This window comes from Gouania willdenowi, chromosome 7 (assembly GCF_900634775.1).
Source record: "Gouania willdenowi chromosome 7, fGouWil2.1, whole genome shotgun sequence".
In the NCBI taxonomy this organism is placed as follows: domain Eukaryota; kingdom Metazoa; phylum Chordata; class Actinopteri; order Blenniiformes; family Gobiesocidae; genus Gouania; species Gouania willdenowi.
In genome coordinates, this window is record NC_041050.1 from 8889427 (window position 1) to 8910838 (window position 21412).

Below are 21412 nucleotides of genomic sequence, written 5' to 3' on the forward strand. Positions count from 1 at the left end.
CCATACATGAACTGCTGGGAGCAGTGTTGCTTCACCATTTACATTGTAAAGAATTGCGCTGCAGAAAAGGAACCAACCTAAAGGCTCAAAAGTTTGGGACCATTTCACTGAAAACTTATACTACACACTTGAGGTAGCTATATAGTCAGTGTTTTATGGCACTTAAATATTTGTATATTATGTAGATTATATTAATTTGGGAAAACTAATGAAAACTTTTAATGTTGTCCTTTTTTATAGAGTGACAAAAAGAAAGAAAATTCAGAATAATAATGATAAACTTTATTTATCAAGCATTTATCAAACGAAAATAATGTACATAAAATAAAATGCACAATCAATATGAAAAAACAATGAAAAATGAAAAATAAAACAATACAAGAAAAAGCAATTAGAATAAAACAAACCAATAATTAAAACACAAAAAAGATGACAAAATGAGGTTTATGTAAAATCAGGATATGCTTTCTGGTAGAAGTGTGTCTTAAGATGGAACTTAAAGGAATTCACAAGATAACAAAATCATTCCTAGCATAGTCCAGCAGTATAACACTCAAAGTGCTTTTCGCGTCCCCACAAGTTTTTTCGCGGTTTTCATATCTTTGAGGAGTACTGATTCAGAATCTGGTGCCATGTACTGAGATTGTATATGCGCATATATGCGCATGAGCGCACTTCGCACATGCACACTATCAAAAAATGATTTTTTGCTGAAAAAAAAAGAGTTCATTTTTGTTTATTTTTGTTTTCAAAGTGAACGGACACGTTTTTTATTTGTTTATTGGATTATGTTAGCGTTAGGGTTATAATCTCAGTACCGAGGTAAACTCAGTATGTGACACTGGATGATGCTGGCTTGGCATCCTTCTGCATTTTGCATAATATGTAAATTAAGGCGGTCATTACCGAGAGTGTGTTTTTTGGCGATAACTTCGGCGAGATACCAGAGACATTTTTGTGTCTACCCCGACGTTTTAAGGCTTTCTCATTCTGGTTAGACCATAACCAGATTTGGCTATTACATATGCATAATATGCTAATTAGGGTTGCCATTATGAACAATTCCATTGTAACTCGGTTATTTGAAGAGGTGCATTTTGTCAGCAGTTTAGACTTCCTGGCCCATGGAAAGGTTGGAATCGGAAATAATGTTTGCGACAAACTCCACACCAGCCTGTCATTGCCTGATCTTGTTAGATCTTGGAAGCGAAACAGGTGTGGACCTGCAGTAGTTGGATGGGAAACCACCAAGTTCTAGTGGTATCTGTCATCGTGTCCTTGGGCAAGACACTTCACCCACATTGCCTAGTATGATTGTAGTGTGTGAGTGAGTGTTGGTGGTAGTCGGAGGGGCCGATGGCGCACTGTGGTCTCGCTTCCGTCAATCTGCCCCAGGGCAGCTGTGGCTACACTAGTAGCTTACCACCACTAAGTGTGGAGTGAAAGAATAATGCCTTAATTCTGTAAAGCGCTTTGAGTGTCTATGATAAAGCGCTATATATATAAAAGCCAATGCATGATGATGATTATTATTATGAAACTCAAGTAAAAAAAAAAAAAACCATACTTTTTGCTCCACAAACTTCAACCATAACTTCATGTCAAGACCAAATAGTTAAAGTAAAGTCGCAAACCAAAGATAAAATCATTATGGGGAAGAAAAATCCACTACTTTTTATCTTCCAGGAGCATCTTTTGAAGCCTCCCACCTCTCTTTGAATCATCAAAGGCATTGATCATCAAAAACGGACAGTATAAATAACGCACGCACGCACGCACGCCGCCCAGTCTCTCTCTCTCTCTCTCTCTCTCTCTCTCTCCGTACAGTCTCTCCGTACAGTGATTCATCCACCACCGTGATATCCGCTGAGTTCATTTCCCGGTGGCTGGGTGTTTGGTTGGGCCCTGTGGATGAACCCCCTACCCTACCTACCACTCCCCCCCCAACACCACCTCCATCATCCCGCATCTCGATAAACCGAAGCTGCCGCAGCATCATCACCGTCTGCCTCCAAACTGCGTTTTCCCGCCCGCGATGGATCCCCGTACATACCGGTGATCTCCTACCGAGGAACTGATGATGATGATGATGATTACCTGCTTCACATTTTGAAGGATAAAAGACAAAGTGACACTCATTTCAGCAGCAATGTAAAGAGGAGCTGTTGTTTACCAGCCGGTGGATGACAGTGACATTACGGCATGTGAAGAGCTGGATAACTAATATATGTGGGTGAACCAAAGCCTCCAACAGAGGATCAATAACATGAATAAGGTAAGGCTTATTGTCATGTTCATTTAGTGTGTGTTAGTGCCTACACACACACACACACACACACACGCACGCACGCACACACACGGGCTGCATTTTATTATTGCTGCATTCTCCTCTTCATCTCAAAGCTCTATATATGTTCACCTGTCGATCTGCAACTTGGAAATGTCACATTTACTGAAATAGTCTGTTTGTTTACTACAGTATGAACACACCTGGATGATAAAGTATTCCTGCACCTGGAAACCCCATTACATGTGTGTCAATGATGTGTGCAGAGGTGTAAAGACTACTGATATATGCTGCTCAAGTAGAAGTACCGTTACTTGATTGAAATTGTACTCAAGTACAAGTACAAGTACAAGTAAGTCATACGTAAAATACTGAAGTCAAAGTAAAACATAGCTCAATTAACTAGTACTCAAAGTAAAAGTTACTAGTTACTTTCACCTACAGTAAACATCTCATGTATAAACTGAAAAAGGAAGAGACCAAATCGTGCACAATTGGAAGTTAATTTATTTATCTGTATAAACTAAAACTTTTGTCTTTTTTTAAATAAAATAACACCAATTAATCCATTCAAAATAAAAAAAATAAGTATAGCTACGTTTATGAGCTCTAAAACTGAGAAAATAACCTCCATCCAACGCTGTTTTGGCACCGTGCATTTGACTGTTGTCTGGTCATTTCATTTTTTCGTAGTTTTACAATGTTAGTTGATTATTTTAGAACAAAAAATAACATTTTATTCAGTAACGTTCGGGTGTGGAAATGTAACAAATTACTTTACTTCTTGTAAAACGTACCAAAAGTGAAATTACTGATTTAGAAATAGAAAGTACCCATAAAAGAAACTCAATTACAGTAACTTGAGTACTACTCTGGAAACCCATTTCACTTTTGTTTTGTTTTTATTGGATTTAGTCATTTTTCGTCGTCTTATAGATTATTTTTTATTGAAATATTCAATTTTTAAATTATTAAATTGTTGACTATTGTTCTTTGTGTAACATCACTTGATCATAAGAAGTGGAATGAGATAAAAACCGTGCTCACCGATCGTCGGATAAAGCTGTCCACCCGGGTAAAGTTTCTAACGGCGTGTGTGCGCAGCCGTCTTACGTAGCGTACTCAAGCCTGTCATCTTAACGCCTCACAGCTGGCAAAATTGGACTCCACATGGATTCATTTTCGTAGAAAACTTGTCCAAAATGGGTTCGAACGTGTCAACGCACCACCAAGACAAAGAGATCAAACACCATCATTAGAAGAAGACACCGTAGACTGGCGCTTCAAATATACCAAACTCAACAAACTCTGTCTCACCCACTCTACATCGTTCCATAACTTCTGTCTTGTCCGACACCTGAAGTACATTGCTCATATAACTAGACTTCCTAACTCAGCCCTGCAAAAACAAACTCTGTTCTGCTCTAATAATAAACCGTATATACCCGTGACTAGGGATGTAACGATTAATCGTAAGGCAGTTAAAAATCGATTCATAGGTATCACGGTTGATATCGATTTTCTGACAATTGAACCGCAGTACTTTTTTTAACTTTTTTGTATCCGGAAGTGTTGGCGGCGGGCGGAGTCTGCTAATACGTTCTTTCTGGCTGCCTTCTACTCTTAAATATGTTAATAAATGATTCATTACCCCTTTAGCACCGAAAGAATATCTGTAATATTACTTGAATATCTGCAAAAGTCACGTTTTTCTATTAGCTCTGTCTGCTAGCATAGCTTCTCTTCTTCACTGCTAGAATATCTGCATGCCAACCGACCACTGTGTTACCAGCGCCCTCTGCTGGTCCAAACAAATATGACGTAAATCAGTGCAATGACGTTTTTTTTTATTTTTTAAGTCCAATTGTTAAGGCACAAAATACATTTTCAGTTGCACTTTTAAAAGAAAAACTATTATGCAGTTTTGCATTGTTTATTATAGAACCAGAATTTAAATTAATAGGCTTCATTTTCATTTGTATTATTCCTTTATTTATTTAATTCAAGATTTATTTTTAGTTAAATTGCATTGTTTTGAATAGTTTATCAAGGAATTATTTTGACAATGAAAAATAAAAGGAAAACAATACAGTATTTTCTAATTTTTTCCCAAAAATTTGTCTACAGTCCCATTTTGTAAATGAAAAAATCGTGAGAGAATCGTATTGTGAACCCAGCATCGTGAATCGAATCGTATCGGGAGTTGAGTGAATCGTTACATCCCTACCCGTGACTCTGGGTGTTATGCCTGGCATCTGGCGATATGATTTGTATCCCGATACATAGGTAATGTTACGATAAGATACGATATATCCCAATATTAAAGTATAAGGCGATTATTGCAATTTTTAAAAAAATATAAATATATGACTAATGTGTACACCTTCATACGAACATTATGTATAAAATACATTTTATTGGCATATTTTACACTCAAAACATTGGCTTTAACATGCCATGTGCCAACAACTTTAAATTAAAAAATAACATACAATCTGCCTGTGGCTTTTAAATCAACTTTGACGTAAGTGTAACATGGCTTTAGCGTAACGTGACTTTAGTGTAACTTACCTGATGTATATGCCTAGAACAACAAATAAATGCAGAAAGTTAGTACTTTCTTTTTAGATTTTATTGAAAAAACACAAGCTGGTCAACATGCCCAGGTTTCAGCGCAGTTGTTTGTGCAGTTACAATGTCTCCTGTAGTGGAAAAGACTTTCCTGGTTGAATAAAGGTAAGAAAATAAAATAAATAAAGTAATATGAATGCATTTTGAGTCAATCCGAGAATCGCGTGACGTAATATCGCGATATATCGCCAAATTGATTTTTTTTCAACACCCCTACCTGTGACATATGAAAAAACTATGATAAAACTTACGGGCCTTTCTGCTATTCAACTGCAAGTCAAGGTTCCTGCCTCTGGTGGAGCCAAGCCGCTAAAGCAGTGGAAGGGGAAAAAAGATGATGATGATGATGAAGCCTTTTCTTTTTTTTTTGATGAAGACTTTTCTAACATTCCACACTTCAAAATAAGTCATTAAAGTATGTAGTATTTGAGTTTATTTCCTGAATTCACCGCACTTTGCTGTGTAACAATGTCCCACCTATAAGTCCCCACTGATTGGCTACACAGCAAGAGTTGCCGAATGCTGCTGGAAGATCCCTGCACATTTTGTCCTCAGATAATTTAACTTATTTTAACCACTGTATAGTACAGTTCAGTTTTTAGCTTGATTTGATGGTAATTCAGGGAACCATTTTATTTATTTGCTTCAGTTTAAGGGATCTTTACACTTTTAGTTTTTATGTAATACAGTGAATTGCTTAAACCTTTTAAACCAATATTTGTGCCAGAGTTTATTCTACAACAGAAATAAGACAAAAAATGATTGGAATCAATTTGACTGACATATTACAGTAACACACTTGTTCCCAAACTTGTGGAAAAATGTGGCATCATTGTGGCAATTTGGGCTTCTGCCTGAACTTCTTTTTACAAAAACATGTGTATCTTTGGCCAATTGTTTATTATTATTATCACCAAACTTGCTTCAGTTGATGTCCATACATTAGTTCAATTATTTCTGCCTTTGTAGCCTTCCCTATTGAGAAATGGCTTTATATTTGATGTACTGTAAATCTCTGTTTTTTTTTTGGGTGGACTACAGATTTCTGTATTTAAAACACAATTTCTTGTCACTCATTATCATATATTTCCAAAATGTCACATCATCTGTTACCACTAAGGGTCCTAAAAAATAGCCATGTCGGTCATGTAGAAGCTTTGAAAAATGTTATTTGTTATGGGTATGTGCTTTTCCAAGACGATGTTGACCTTTTAATGGGTTATGGTCTTTTTTTTTTTTTTTTTTTTTTTTTAATCTTAGGTCGTTGTAAAAAAACAAACAAACAAACAAACTGTATACTGTACTCTAATCCAATGGTGTATATTCTATATTTTGACACCAAAATTTAAATTTTTACAGCAAATGAATATTGGTTCTAAATATCGGTTTCCTCATTACTCATTATCAGTATTGGTATTGGCTCTAAAAAAACCATGTCGGTCGATCCTACTCAATCATACTCAAGCCAAGGCTAACATATTGGTGTCGTATTAGTAGTAAAAACGTCATTAGATCCCTATTTCCTAGTGTTTGAGGACAATGTTACAGGTATTGTCAAACTAGAGTCTGATAAGTCTAAGCTAATTCTGTGAGCTGCCTGGTTCCTTTACAGGTCAATGGAACAACATCTGTCAAACTAATGTCGTACAGTAATGCAGTTAGCCTGAAGATTTTGCTCTTCTAGCAGAGAACTGTATCCCGTACCTATGGTGTCAATCGGGGGTGGGCTGGCCATCTGGCATAACAGGCATCGTCCTGGTGGGCCGTCGACTCGAAGTGGGCCTTTTCCGGTCCACTACGTTTTTCTTTTTGACAAGCGAGTGGATGCAGACATGGTAACAGGTGGCCAAAAAAAAAAAAAAAAGGTCCGAAAGTGGCAAAAAAAAAGAGTAAAAGTTTACTAAAATGGGCCAACAGCAGTCAAGAGTGAGCAAAAAATAGGCAAATTACAAGGAACCAAGTGATATGTAATATGTTGAATAGAATAGAATAGAATAGAATAAAGTTTAATGCCATATGCACATGCCAAAAAAGAACAGGTACAATGGAATTCTTGTGCATGTCCCTGAGTCAGGATGAAATCGTTTTATTTATTTATTTATTATTATTTATTTACTATTTATTTATTTTTAAAATTTTTTTACAAACAACACATACAAACAACAACAAATCACCCAAGACAGTATAAGTAAGGTGCAAAAAACAAAGGAAGGACATAAGTATAATCAACAAAAAGTAAATAATTAAATATAACCTAAGTGTAATTTACATTACACATAGGAGAGCGTGAGTGTAAAATTGTCCAGCATGGGGGATTAATTTCTCAATAGAATAGTGCTGTGGTATCTGCCCTCTTTAGTGTCCTGTGCCACGTGCCTGAAAGTAGCCGTGAAAAAGCTGTTGTGGAAGCGGGCCCTGTGAGTGCTGATGTTCACATGTCTCAGGTTGTAACCTGGCTCCACCCACTGGAACAGAGCATGGGCTGGGTGATGCTTGTCCTTTAAAATGCTCGGTGCAGAATAACGTGTAATAGCAAAGGGTAGTTTAAATAGGCAAAATGTGGCAAACAATAGTGAAAAAGTGAAAAAGGGCAAAAATGTGGAACAAAAAGAGGCACAATGTAGGGGAAAAGGGAAACAAGATGATATTTATTGGGCAAAAGTTCACTAATTTGATTGAAAAGTGGCCAAAAAAATGAACACAAATTGGATAAAAGTTTCACAAAGAACTTGCAAATATAGTAAAAAAGAGATATTTACTGGCAAAAGGTAGCTAAAGTCTGAAAACAGTGTCAGAACTTTTCGAAAAGAGGCAAAATGGGACAAAGACAGTTGCAAAATGGCCAAAGGAAATAGTTAAAAGGATTTTAAGGTTTTCTGGGATCATAATGATTAAATGGTTTGGTCTGGAGAGAAAATGCTTAGGCTGAAGTTTTGTCCCACTCCACCACTGGTGTCAATGTCATACGTGCTACGTCCTCCCGGCCAGTAGCCATAATAATACTGTAGTTAAAAGGAAACCTAGCTGGCTCAGATCCAAAATAGTGGGTGTTTTAATGAGAGACAAGTAAAGGTTTTTAGCCACTGAATCGACCAGATCAAGTACGAGCATCACACATATCAGTGTGACGTCAACAGAAGAGAGAACGTTGAGTATTTTCCCAGCAGGACCCTGTGGATTCTTACAATATCTGAATCAGAAGTGTGCAAACAGTCGCACTGAATCTATTAGGTTAGCATTCGGACAGCTGTCATGCAAACTGTCATCACTCAGTGGACAATGAATGCAAACGATGCAGCTGGGACCCAGTGGAGACTCACCGGTGTTTACTACAGTGCAGTCTTCTTGAGGTATTTCCTCAAAGGGTTTCTGTCACCATTCTTTTTTTTTTTTTTTTACATTTTATGGAAGACAAAACGATTTTCTATTGAAGAATATAACATTTTATGATGGAAGACCAAGCAAGATACATTTTCACACTCTCCATCGCATGTTATTTTACGGAGTACATTTGCAAAAATAGTCTTTGATACTCATAAAGGTTAGTTAGAAAGAAACTAGAGATACCGTTTATTAAATTAACAGGAGCTAAAGCAGTGGACTTGTATTAGGCTTGCAGTATGCATTCATTTTATTATGAAAGGAGAGTTACAAACGTTTTTACTGTAGATGAAACATTAAGCATTACCTCTGGTTGTGGGTGAAAATTTGCATATTACGCTTCAACTTTTAGATCTACTTTCATCTTTGTCTCCGGTACTGCAGGAGTGAGATTGGGTTTCAGCTCTAATGAGTGATAGGCTTTTCTTTCTGAGCCCCCCAGCAGCCAACATTTCATACGGGATATTATTGGCATTATCATAATCACATAATCATGAATAACTTTTTTTTTTAGACAAAAAAAGGAAAGCCAAGGGTTTACTACTATGTTGAATACCCACATCATTGATTAACCTGTTAATTTGACGGGTGATATTATCTATTCTAGCATCATCTAGTCTTTTTATGTTTATTCTTGGACCTTTGATTGACAGCCATTATCATGTTACAGAACTCTACAATGAAGACAAAAGCATGTTTTACCACACCTTTGATTTTCTGTGATCACGGAAAACCTGCAAAAATCACAGAGTTCACCTGAAATGAAAATTACAATAAAATAGATGCTCGTTAGAATAGATGCTTTTATTTTGAAAAGGGGATGATTGACTTTTGGCTTGAAGCTGGGCCACCATGCACACTTCAAAAATGTTCCAATATAACCGTAGTATACAGTACATTCGGTTATTTCTCACATACACTTTCCATACTATCTAATATGAATGCACTACTAGGGATGTCCCGATACAACTTTTTCACATTCAATACGATACCAATATTGCAGCCTTGAGTATTGGTCGATACCGATATCGATCCGATATAATATCAGCACAAATCATACATACTTTTATTACTTATTTTGTAGTGTGGAATGTAAGAAAAGGCTCAAACACAGAACAATAGTCAGCAACAGTAGGAATGAGAAAAAAAACTGACCCATTTATTATTAACCAATTGGTTACATACATTTTAACCTTCAACATAATATCTACAGTATTCTACAATTGAATAAATATATATCAGAGATTTTAGATGCAGTCCGATAAAATCCGATATTTGTTTTCTGGCTGATATCGGACCAGTATCAATTTCGGATCGATACATCCCTATGCACTACATACTCATATTGATGGCAGACTTAGTCTGAGTAGTACGTTAGTATGCGACTTTGAACACAGCCTAAGTCAGATAATTATGATAAAGCAGCCTTGTCATAAAGAGGTCAGCAAATGTGTCATTTGCACCTTTGGTTTTGCACTTTTGGAACTAATTAAAATGTTACCATAATGTATTTCATATATTACACATAAGTAGTAAATGCAACTCATTTATCTTGGTTTTAGATTCGCTGCATAAAAACCTTTAAAATGTGTTAATTGAAGTTATCAACATGTTATTGAATTATGGTTGTGAAACAGAGCCCTTTTCTACATTGTAATAAAATAATTAAAAGGCAATCATATTTTGTTAATTGTGAAGTTCTGGTAAAGTATTAAGACAAAATGGCAACATTTGTTTCAATTTTTTTAATAAATCTTCCATAAAATCAGGCATTTTAGGCTACGACAATCACACGAAGTGACCATGAAATCCTGCAGAGACTGAATAATTTTGCGGTACATTAAATTTGTATTAGAAGACGAGATGAGAAACAGCAGAAGCTGGTTTGTATGCATTGTATTTTCATCTTCCTTTTATTTCGGCTTAGTTGGCTGTTGTTGCTGGCGGTGGTCACTAAGATTTTAGCTGGAATGAAAAATAAGAAAGTCTTTTTTAATCTGTTACTGGTTACTGTTGGAAACACAAATATACTCAAAACACAAAGTATGTGTTGTGTTGCAAATCTCCTGAAACATCCTCATACGCATTTTTGCTCCTATACGTTATTTAATGTCACTTCATTACATTGCATTCATCATAATTATCGTTGTCTTCGGATCTCCAATAATCATATTTAGGGCATGATTCTGTTTATCGATGAAACTGTAAAACACAGAAGATCTTCTCGTGTCCAATTCTCTTTCACATCTGCAGATTTTTCAAATTAAGTAAAAAAATAAACTTCTCCTGCCTGATCTATAAATTATAGCTTTACCCTTTGACTCCCATCTAACCTTACTTATTCTGTAATTATTTTCTTTTTCACTGACTTGACACTGACAGTACATTTAGCTGATAAATGCCACTTCTTGGGTTTCAAGGATGACTACCACTATCTTTCTAATGCAGGGGTGTCAAACTCATTTTAGTTCAGGGGCCAAATACGGAACCAGTTTGAGCTTCAGTGGGCCACAGATTCTTTGTGAGAAAAAGAGCAAATTCAACATCATTGTGCCCTGGTTTGCACTTCCGTATAAATTATACGTAAATGATAAAGTATCGGTCCCTGCAGGATCGTCACTTAAATTTAGCTGATTTAGCAAATTTGGGTATTTCGTGGATGAATTTAGGAAAAATTGAGAGTTTATTCAACAATTTGAGATTAAAAAAGACTGCCGTCATGTGATATAAGAAGTAGAAAACTGAGGTATGCAAATATTGTAGATTTTAATTGAATTTTTAAGCTGGGCTACCGGACACAAAACGCCACTCACTTTGTTCTTCTTGTTGTCGTTGTCTACACTAGTTAAAATCGCTACTCCTCTGTTATTCGTGAAAGGATTGGGCTGAAATTTGGTAGGTATAATCTACGGATCTGTGGATTTGGGGCCCAGGGGCAAAAAAAAAAACCAAAAATCAAAAGTTGATTTCTCATTTTTTTGCAAGTCAAATATTACGACAGTTGGTGGTACCGAATCATTGGCACATACCAATATATAAATGGGGCCCATTACTCCCATTCAAATGACATACTCCTCGGAATGCAGTTTGGTATGAACACTCTATGACTGAAGGTGATGAGGTGCTCGGAGCTCTTTTTCTGAAATGGGGTAGGGGGCGCACCACCCATTTCCGGTAATTTCCAAATTTATGGGAACATAGATGTGTGATATATCGTTTCAAATGTAATTCAACATAGATTACGATTATGCCTCACACAATTTCATTAGAGGCCCGAGGGGCGCCACCCCCCTTTTTTAGGCCATTTTCTTTAAAGTCGTTTTCTCAATAAAACAATTGGTGGTACGGAATCATTGACACATTCCAATATATGAATGGGGCCCATTACTCCGTATGTGCCATGGAGGCACCAAGGGGCCACCGGGGGCCCCATTTTACTCCTCCGTTAATGTTCGGTGAATCTGGTTGTAATTTGACATGGACATTCTATGAGCAGATGTCAAGAGCCTCTTGGAGATCTTCGTGAAAGGGCCCACCCCTTTTTTTTGGTGATTTCTAAATTTATTGGAACATAGTTGTGTAATATAGTGTTTTAAATGCAATTCAGTGTAGATCACAATTTTACGCCGCACAATTTCATTTGTTTTACTCGGTGGAACCGAGTCATTTCGCTGAATTCTCAGGAACGTGGTACGTGCTATTCGGTGCGGCCGTAGTTCATCAGAACTTGTTGGAGAAGTTGGTAATTTACAAAATATTTTTTCTATACTTTGTACTTTCTCTAGCGGGCTGAATTTGATGCTCTAAAGCAGTGTTTTTCAAATGGTACCGCAGGGGGTACTTGAGAGAGAGCAAGAGAGTGTAGAAAATGAAGGCATTAAAAATATGGGGTTTTATGTTTATTTTTAGTTAAACATTATAATCATACTAAAAATTACCAGCAACATACAAAACAACAACAAAGACACACTCAATGAGAGAAAAATATACCAGGTCACTACAAAATACACAAACGTAACAGAGAAACGTACAAAACAACACAAGAAACAACCACACAACACCAAAAACACACACACTGAGATGGAATAATTTAAATTATATCAAGAAAACACAAAAAAGACATAAAAAACACACAAAATATGAGAAAAATAAACTGAATAATAATAAAAAAGAACAGACAAAGAACAACAAAATGACACTAAAAACAAAAATTGTGTGTTATCATTCCATCATTATGCTCTATAGTTGTTTTTTTCACAGAATGTGTTAGTCAAACAAAGGGGGTACTTGCATTCAAAAGTTAGAGAAAAGGGTACTTGAGCCAAAAAAGTTTGAGAAATGCTGCTCTAAAGGACCAGATTTGGCCCCTTTAAATTTCACACGTGTTCTAATGTAATCCCTGAGCCTAATTGGGGCAATTTGTTAGTTTGAAGCACAATATTATGGATAAGAACAACATCTCACATGAGGCCCGAGGTTTTCTGAGCCAGTTTGACTAAATCCGACTGAGAGAAAATAGTTCACATACAGTATTCGAAGCTGTTGTTTCTCAGTATTTACCATAGCAACAAGCCACCAGTGTAACTTCAGTTCATGGAGAAGAGCGCTGCTCTGAAGTCAGCCATGTGTAAACTTCCTCCTTATCATTGGTGAAGTGTCTTAGTACTCCATCTGTTCAGCTATTGTCTCATCATGGTCCTCTTAGATTTGAGAAGGAAAATGAATCAAAGTGGGAGTAAAAACGGCTTGATTTCATTTGGGAGGAGAAATGCCTCGTCTGGTCCTGTGCGTCCTCGGCTCAGAGAGATTTTATGACCTTGGTAATGCAGCTCTCTCCCCATCTCATGCACGAGGTGATGAAGCAGCAGGAAGTGATTAAAGTCTGCCTCCACTGATGCTGAGTCAGTGACCTTTCTTACCATCAGGTCATCGTGCTTTAAAAGGCTCCTTCTCCCCTCGTCTTCTCATTGCTCCTCCTTAGGGCTGGGCAATAAGGACCAAACCTCATATCTCAATATTTTTTCGTTCGGAATGTCGATATACAATATAAATCTTGATAATTTTAATTTAAAAAAATTCTTACCAGGAGGACAATTCTGGGTTAAATTTGCTGATGCAAAATGCCATACAGAGACATTTATTAACAAACAGTTGATTTGGTTGATCAATTAAGGATACAATAATATGGTATGTCAGGCTTCTTCTTCTTCTTTCTTGGTTATTGACATGTTGCACCCAACTTGAATAGGTGCATATCGCCACCTACTGTACATGTTTTATTTCATTACTTTTTCATAGATGAATTTGGGATGTCAGGCTTCTATGTTGTAAAATAAAGACATTGTTGTTCGTAAATGTCCAATGTTAAATATTCACAGGTGGCCATATTGGATTTTCAATTTAATCGATCTTGAATTGATTTCTTTGAAATTTTCCAAAATCGATTCATAGGTGTTGAAATCGATTTCTATTTTTCATTTTTAGTAGTTGAACGCTATAGTCTTGCGTCCGCAACGTCAACTACTGGGCCTGTGCAGTGGGAGAGTGTATTCAGTGCAAACATGGCGAATGCAGAAGAATCTCTGCTGGGTAACACGTCCCAACTTAAGTCAGAAGTTTGAAATCATTGTATTAATATCCAAATCAAATTTGAAAGATCAGTCAATCAATACTGAAGCGAAATCGATTAATCGATTAAAAATTGCATCAATCGGAATCAAATTGATTTAGGAAATTGGCCATGATACCCAGCTCTAGTGATGCCAGTCAAGGTTACTGTCAAATAGGCATCATATTTAGAATCCCTTAGGTCCACAACCTTTGTTTTTAATTTTAATGATGTGACTTTAGGTTGGCTACTAACAGAATAACCTGTTTGAATTATCCATTATGATGACCCCATTGAGAATTGACTCCGGCTCCCGCCAGATTTAGTATGATAAATTTCTGCTTGGAGACAAATTTGCACAATTCTTCCCCTAACAGACTAGTCTACTAAAAGAGACAGCACGTGTGAGTGAGTTCTTTAGTTCTGGTGTGGATGTTTAGTGGTAGGTCTGGGTTAGGACACACTCAGTGATTCATCTAACTGTGCTTTTAATGCTGTTACGAGAAGTAACTAAAGTAGTGACTCCTAAAATAAGTATTTTAACACAAAATAAGATATAAAATATGTATATATTAGTATAGACGATAATGTAATTTTCTATATCGCCAAAACAGAAAACTTGATATATATTGTGAATCTCGATATATCGATTTATCGCCAAGCCCTACTCCTCCTCCGTTTCTTTTTAGCAGCATTGAAAATAGCATTGAAAAACGATTCAATTCCCGATATTGGGTCCACGATTCGATTCAAATCCCAATTTTTTAAAAAAACAAAAAACTTCTTTCAATCTTAATACATAGAGATCATATTTTGAAAAAAAAAAACAGATTAGTCAAAATACAGATTCTTATTCTTTAATTTAAATTGTGAAGAATGTTTTATGGAAAGAAACAGTATTTAGTGCAACCTTTTTTTGGATCGTGACGAAATTTTGATATCAAGACTTTCTGGCGACCCCAAAGACTTTTTTTCTAGAATTAATTTTTGATGACGTTTGAGCTCAGATATGTTTTTTTTTTTTTTTAACTAGATTTATATTTGACAAAGTCAAAGTATAAAAATGCAGTTGTTTAAGATTGTGTGTTGTGTTGATTAAAAGAAAAAAAGGTTGAAAAACACTCATTTAGTGGCTCCTGCATTGATTTATTTCTATGGTTTTTATCATTTTCTGGTCATCTCATGCTTGATGTGGGACCAAGACTGAGGCTATATTTGTTAATTTCACACTTTCTCACTGGTACCTCCTGTTATACCAATTGAGAAACACTGGTCTAACTAATCGTTTCTTTACCATGCAAAGTTGAACAAAAATATAGTTCCAGCTGGTGCCTCGCTCTCAGCTAACACACCTGATTCACGTCAGTAATCAGCTCAGAGCACCACAAGAAAGGAGGTACAACAACATTCAAAGTGCAGCAGACTGTGATCCCCACTCAACATTTTGTAAGTTTGTTATTTTAATTTGGGCTGGAGATCACTGGTAGTCCCGCATTTGTGGTACTTAGTCTAGATTTAGCATTTTTGTACCTTTTTTTAGTTTAAAGCATGGACGCTGGGTGTTGCAGCCCTGTATAGGGTTGGTCCAGTATACTACCAGTCCCTTTTATTTCTTTGAGTTATTTTGATTCTGTTACTACTTTACATGATCTAAAGTATTTATTTCTGTTTGGCGTCCTGTTTACCATCATATACATTTTTAAAAACATCTAAAGTTAAAATATCAGGAAAGTTTGTTTATGATCCTGGCTTGGAATTTACATATTTTCCTTAAGGTGTGTCTGTGTCGCTCTGTGTCGACGGTTCGGGCTTAATTTAGTTTTGATTAGGGATGTAACGATTCACTCAACTCCCGATACGATTCGATTCACGATACTGGGTTCACGATACGATTTTCTCACGATTTATTTTACAAAATGGAATGTTGACAAATGACTGAAAAATATTCCTTTATTTTTTTGGGAAAAATACTATACTATTTTCCTTTTATTTTTCATTGTCAAAAGAATCCCTTGATAAACTATGCAAAATGATGCAATTTAACTAAAAATAAATCTTGAATGAAATACATAAAGGAATAATACAAATGAAGAAGAAACCTATTAATTTAAATTCTGGTTCTATAGTAAACAATTCAAAACTGCTTAAGAGTTCTTTTTCTTTTTAAAAGTGCAACTGAAAATGTATTTTGTGCCTTAACAATTGGACTTTAAAAAAAAAAAAAACAGTCATTTTACCGTATTTACGTCAGATATTTGTTTAGACTAGCAGAGGGCGCTGGTAACCCAGTGGTCTGTTGGCATGCAGTTATTCCACCAGTGAAGAAGAGAAGCTATGCTAGCAGACAGAGCTAATAGAAAAACATGACTTTTACAGATATTCACGTAATATTACAGATATTCTTTCGGTGCTAAAAGAGTAAAGAATCATTTATGAGCATGTTTAACAGTAAATGGCGGCCAGAAAGAAAATAGTAGCAGATTCCGCCCGTCACGTCCGCTTCTGGAAGGATTAATACCTAGCGCCCTCTGCTGTTTAAAAAAAGTACTGCGATTCAATTTTCAGAGCATCGATGTGAACCGTGGTACCTATGAATCGATTTTTAACTGCCTTACGATTAATCGTTACATCCCTAGTTTTGATGCGTGGTAAATCAGGTGATGTGTTTTGATTAGCGTGAGAAAGACACACAAATGGATGCTGGCGTGCCTCGGATCATTTTACATGCGCCTGCGCACGTACGTGAATACTAACGGGTTGAAATGGGTTCGGGCTTTTTTTTTGGTCCATTGCTCCCGCCAATGCTCTTGGTTCAGAGTGTGCGGCTCAACCAAGACTGTGACGTGGAAAACAAGCGGCACTAAAACAGTCACAACACCGTCTATTGTGTTTTTATGACAAAAAGGGCATACAAATATAAAATGTATAAAAATATAATGAAAAAATGTATATTTATGGGTAGGTCTGAAGTTGTTGAAAAGATCTGATGTGAAAAAAGTGGGAAAAAAATATATTTATGACTTTTATGAAGGATACCGTTTTGGTGCCTAAGCAGTAGGTTTCTTTCAAAAAATGCTCATGGCTCTAAAAGTAATGCCTCAAAATCAATGTTCCTATCATTTATTGAACTACTCAAAGCTGTAATACTTAATATCAAAAGTTCCTATTTGCACCTTTTTTATTTATTTTTTTAAATGCATATTTTGTGTTTTTCTCATTGAAAAAAATGTGTCTATGACCGAAAGGGCATAACAATTATATGCAACATTTTCATGACAGTTTTATGAAGAGTACCATTTTAGTACTTACGCTCAAAGAGTGTAATTTTTTTAAAGGTGCCCTGAGGGTTAAAGGTGCAGTCTGCGACTCTCAGATCCCTTTCTCCCCCTCCCTCCCTGATGCTCTTTTGCCCTGCCTCCAAACTTTCCAAAGTCCCTCCCTCAGAGGAGCTAACAAGCTCACGTTAGTCAGAGAGCAACATCACAGTAATATAACACGCTCTGTTAAAAGCATATCACTGCAGCGCTTCTCTCTCTCAATGTGCACACACCTCAGCAGCAGCAGCGACAACTCAGTGTCACTTACAGCAGCTCACACGGATGTTGCTGCGCACCCACGAGCAACACATGCACCACAGAGTTCTAGTGTAACAATTACAAATCAAACAAATTGTAAATCAAGCAGCAGTAATTACCTTTGAAGCAGAAAAGTCGCTAATTCCATATTCTACTCCTCCAGACCATACACTGGCAATCTGCCAAAGGATGCAGGAGCAGCAGGGGGGACTCAATGAGCCTGTTTTTTTCATGCAAACTACTAGTTTCATGTAAAGCTGTCCTTATAAAGTGACAGCTTTAACAAATATGACAAAAAGTCACCTTTATAAGAGTTGCAGACTGCACCTTTAAGCAGAGTATTGTTGCACATACTACGCAGTATCATTTTAATCACCTCATATTTACATCAATTTAGGATATGTCTTAATTAAAAACTAAAGCAAGCAATCAGTTCACAAAGCTACTAAGATTATCTTATGGCATCTTCTGCCTACATTAAGTCAGGTTTATAACATCTCCTGTCAAACATTTCTTCCTATATTAAACCTTAAAATGGCCTTACAAGCGTCCTATGTGTCACTTTACAATAAATCCCTGCCTGGGCTGCACCACTCACTGCTTCTTCTGACACAAATTTGCATGTTAAGCCGAATATTCCGCACCAGGGATAATTAATCAGCACACAGCTATTAATGAGTCTGTGTCCCCTGGTGATTCATTATGTCTCATGTGTCCAAAGCAGAGAAGATCTCAGCAGCAGCTGTTTATTCAAGCCCAATGTTTTCACAGCAGAGCATTGAGAAAATGAACATAAACACATTTTCCACGGGTTTTACGTGATAAATTTAGGCTTGAATTTTCAGGTGATTAAAATTCCACTCTTTGCTCTTTTTCTTTTGTTTTCTCCACGTGCAGCCGACCACTAAAAGCCCTGATATAAACATGAGCGTGACTGAAAGGAGAAATAACAGAGACAAGTAAAGTGGAAGCTGCGGAGCATTGCAGAATGATAATCAAAGCTCAGTTGTTTGGTTTTAGTAATTGAAAGGAGAAATCCTTCAACATTTTCTGGACTTTAAGGGGTTTAGATTACCTTTTATCGCGCTAACTTCCGGGATTAAATCAATGTGTGCTGGACTACGAAGCTCGCTAACATTTTACGGAGCTAAATCACCAAGGTAACTTGTGCTAAACGACTAGCCTGCTCTGAGCAGGTTTTGCTCTGGCTAGGATCTGAGCGAGTGCTAAAGTCCCGCCTCCTGACCAATCAGATCTCTTAGAAAGTATGCTGTCCAATAGAAGGTGATGTGTGAATATGTCTCTGTGTGGATCTGATCTGACAGCTGATGAGAGAGAATATTTTTTTCATAATAATAATAATAATAATAATAGATTTTATTTGTATTGCACTTTACATAAAAGAAATCTAGAAAGTGCTACAAAGAAAGCGTAAGACCTACAATAAATATGACTAGTAAAGCAGTTTAAAACCAAAAACAATGAGGCATAAAAGAAAGGCTACGGAAAGGCCTTTGTATCATTGATGTAATACTTTCATTTACCGATGAGGACGTCCTTTAGGAAACATAGAGATTTATATCTGATCAATAAAATAATTCAGCTGATAAAGCCTTCGTGCATCGGGCGCTTTCACACTGATAAATTCATTAATTCATGTGTAAAAATAGGATTTTTGGCTCTTATCTGACCCATGGAACTAAATCAATGTGACCAGATGCGACCTTGTTATCTTCTGCAATGCGCGTGCAGAAAAGTAGAGGCGTGGCTTCTGGTAGATTGGCAGAGACAGTGGGAGAAAGTGGTGCTGTTTAGGGCGGGACATTGAGACGTTTCTCAGAAACTCTGAATATCAGCTTGTTGCTTCTCTCTAACGGACAATGTATGGTTAGTTGAAGCCCGCTAACGGAGATTAATCCAGGATATAATTATCTGGATTCAAAACATAAGCCCTAAGGGACACTTCTTGTTGATAGTGCACGTGGTTAAGCTGTATGTAAAAAATGAAACAAAAAAAGGCTTTTTGTTTGTTTTAGTACCCACTGTAGTTGTTGAATCAGTCACTGGATTTAATTACTTTTTTGAACAAAAAAGACTTTAGTAAACAGATGGTTTCTGTGTTTGTATTCTGAGGGAATGCTAATTAAAGTAGATAGTCCTTTGCACATTTTTAAAAGCGATAAATGAGCATATGGTGCATAGCTGTAATCGGGTTCCTTTTAAATACCTAACAGGCAGAATTATGATTTCATGTTACTGTATATATGTGTTTCATATGGGGCGCCGATTGTAAAGTTGCACATGCTAAAATAAAAACCAACATTTAGCCACAAACCACGTTTAAAAAACTTGCTTTTGACCAGATTATAGCAATATTTGTGAGATTTTTTTTTCTCGTAAAAATATTATGTCAATGTTAAATCCAAATGTAAATACTAAAACTAAATCTAAATGTTAAATCTAAATATTGCTTTTAAATATATAAATGTTGAATCTAAATGTTAAATGTAAATAAAATGTTAAATCTAAATGTTAAATCGAAACGTCATGGGTGAAACTAAATATTTAACTAATATGCAAATTCACAGAAAGCACCAAAATAAAAGATTTAGATTTAACATTTATATTTAAATGTAACATTTAGATTTAACATTTATAATTAGATGTAACATTTAGATTTAGATTTTAAATGAACATTATATTTTTTCCAAGAAATTTCACAAATCTGGTCAAAAGTAAAACAATAATTCTTTGTTGCTAAATGTTGCAAAAAGTTGCTGTTTATTTTAAAATGTGCATCTTTACAATCGGTGCCCTATAGTTTCAACATCAAAGGAGTTTGGGGCCTGTTTTGTTTTTAGATTTTGAGATTCCTCTCCATATGTTTCTTGTTTCCCATAAACTCTGGAAACTCGCTTTTTAATATTTGAGGAAATTGGCTGCAATTTTATGAATTTCTGGCTGTAGTTATCGCACAAACCACAAGATTCTGGAGGCACTGATTATAATAAGATGTCCAGCTGCAGGCAGCAGCATCTGTGTGTAGGACTGAGGCCGTGAAGGAGCACAAACTCCTGGTTTTAGACATGTTATCTAAATACCCATGCTTATTGAGCTACATAGAAGTATGTACTGTAGAAGGAAAGATTGCAAAAAACCAGAAATCATATTTTGGATTAGTCAGGCATTAATGAGGTGCTTTAAAGCAGTTGTCCCCAACCATTTGTGAGCCACTACCATTATGGGATTGTTATCACATAAATAAACAAGTATTGCTTCACGAGAGCTGCTTGGTGGACATTTTTTTTGTGCGTTATTTTTCTGTAATTAATTAATCGCAATTAACGGGTTAAACTCCCAGCCATAATTTTAATATATAGTTTTTATTTCAATACGTTATTAGTTGGACAAACCAGGTGCACATATTAAAAAATAACTCCCTTTAGCTTGTTTACCAGACCTGTTCATTTCTCTAAACTTTGTACCAGTCTGTAAAACATGAGGTTTTTATTTGTTTTATTGCTTTTGAAGTGTTTTGCACTCACTTTTGTCCTTCTTTTTAGGTAGCTGAACAGAACACTTTTCTTTTGTCTTTTTTTTCCTGAAACCTTAAAGGGCCCATGTTAAGCTCAATCAACTTTTCTATGCTTTAAACATCATAAAGTGCTATTAGGGCTTCATACACAGGCCCAAAGTGTTTTTTTCATTGATTCCCTCAATCGTTAGTTAGAGGGTGATTTCCTCCTTTCTTACTGCAGGGTGAGCACAAACACCTCGCTCCAATTTGATGACGCGTTCCCACTTTGATGACGAATTTGACATGACACTGAGCTGGAGAAGCCCCGCCTCCAGGAAGCTTTCTGCGGTGATTGACATATAAACAGAAACGCCCACGAAGGTGAGCATTTCAGCGTCCTTCGCGCAGTGCTA

General features: G+C 36.4%; 1 protein-coding gene across 1 annotated transcript in view; it reads left to right on the plus strand.

The window, feature by feature from the left end:
* The first annotated feature begins 1836 nt into the window (after positions 1–1836).
* Positions 1837–21412, plus strand: part of dlgap4a (discs, large (Drosophila) homolog-associated protein 4a) — a 156076-nt gene continuing 136500 nt past the window's right edge. The window contains exon 1 of the mRNA XM_028453197.1: positions 1837–2275. The gene's annotated coding sequence lies outside the window, so the exon portion shown is untranslated. The remainder of the gene's footprint in view (positions 2276–21412) is intronic.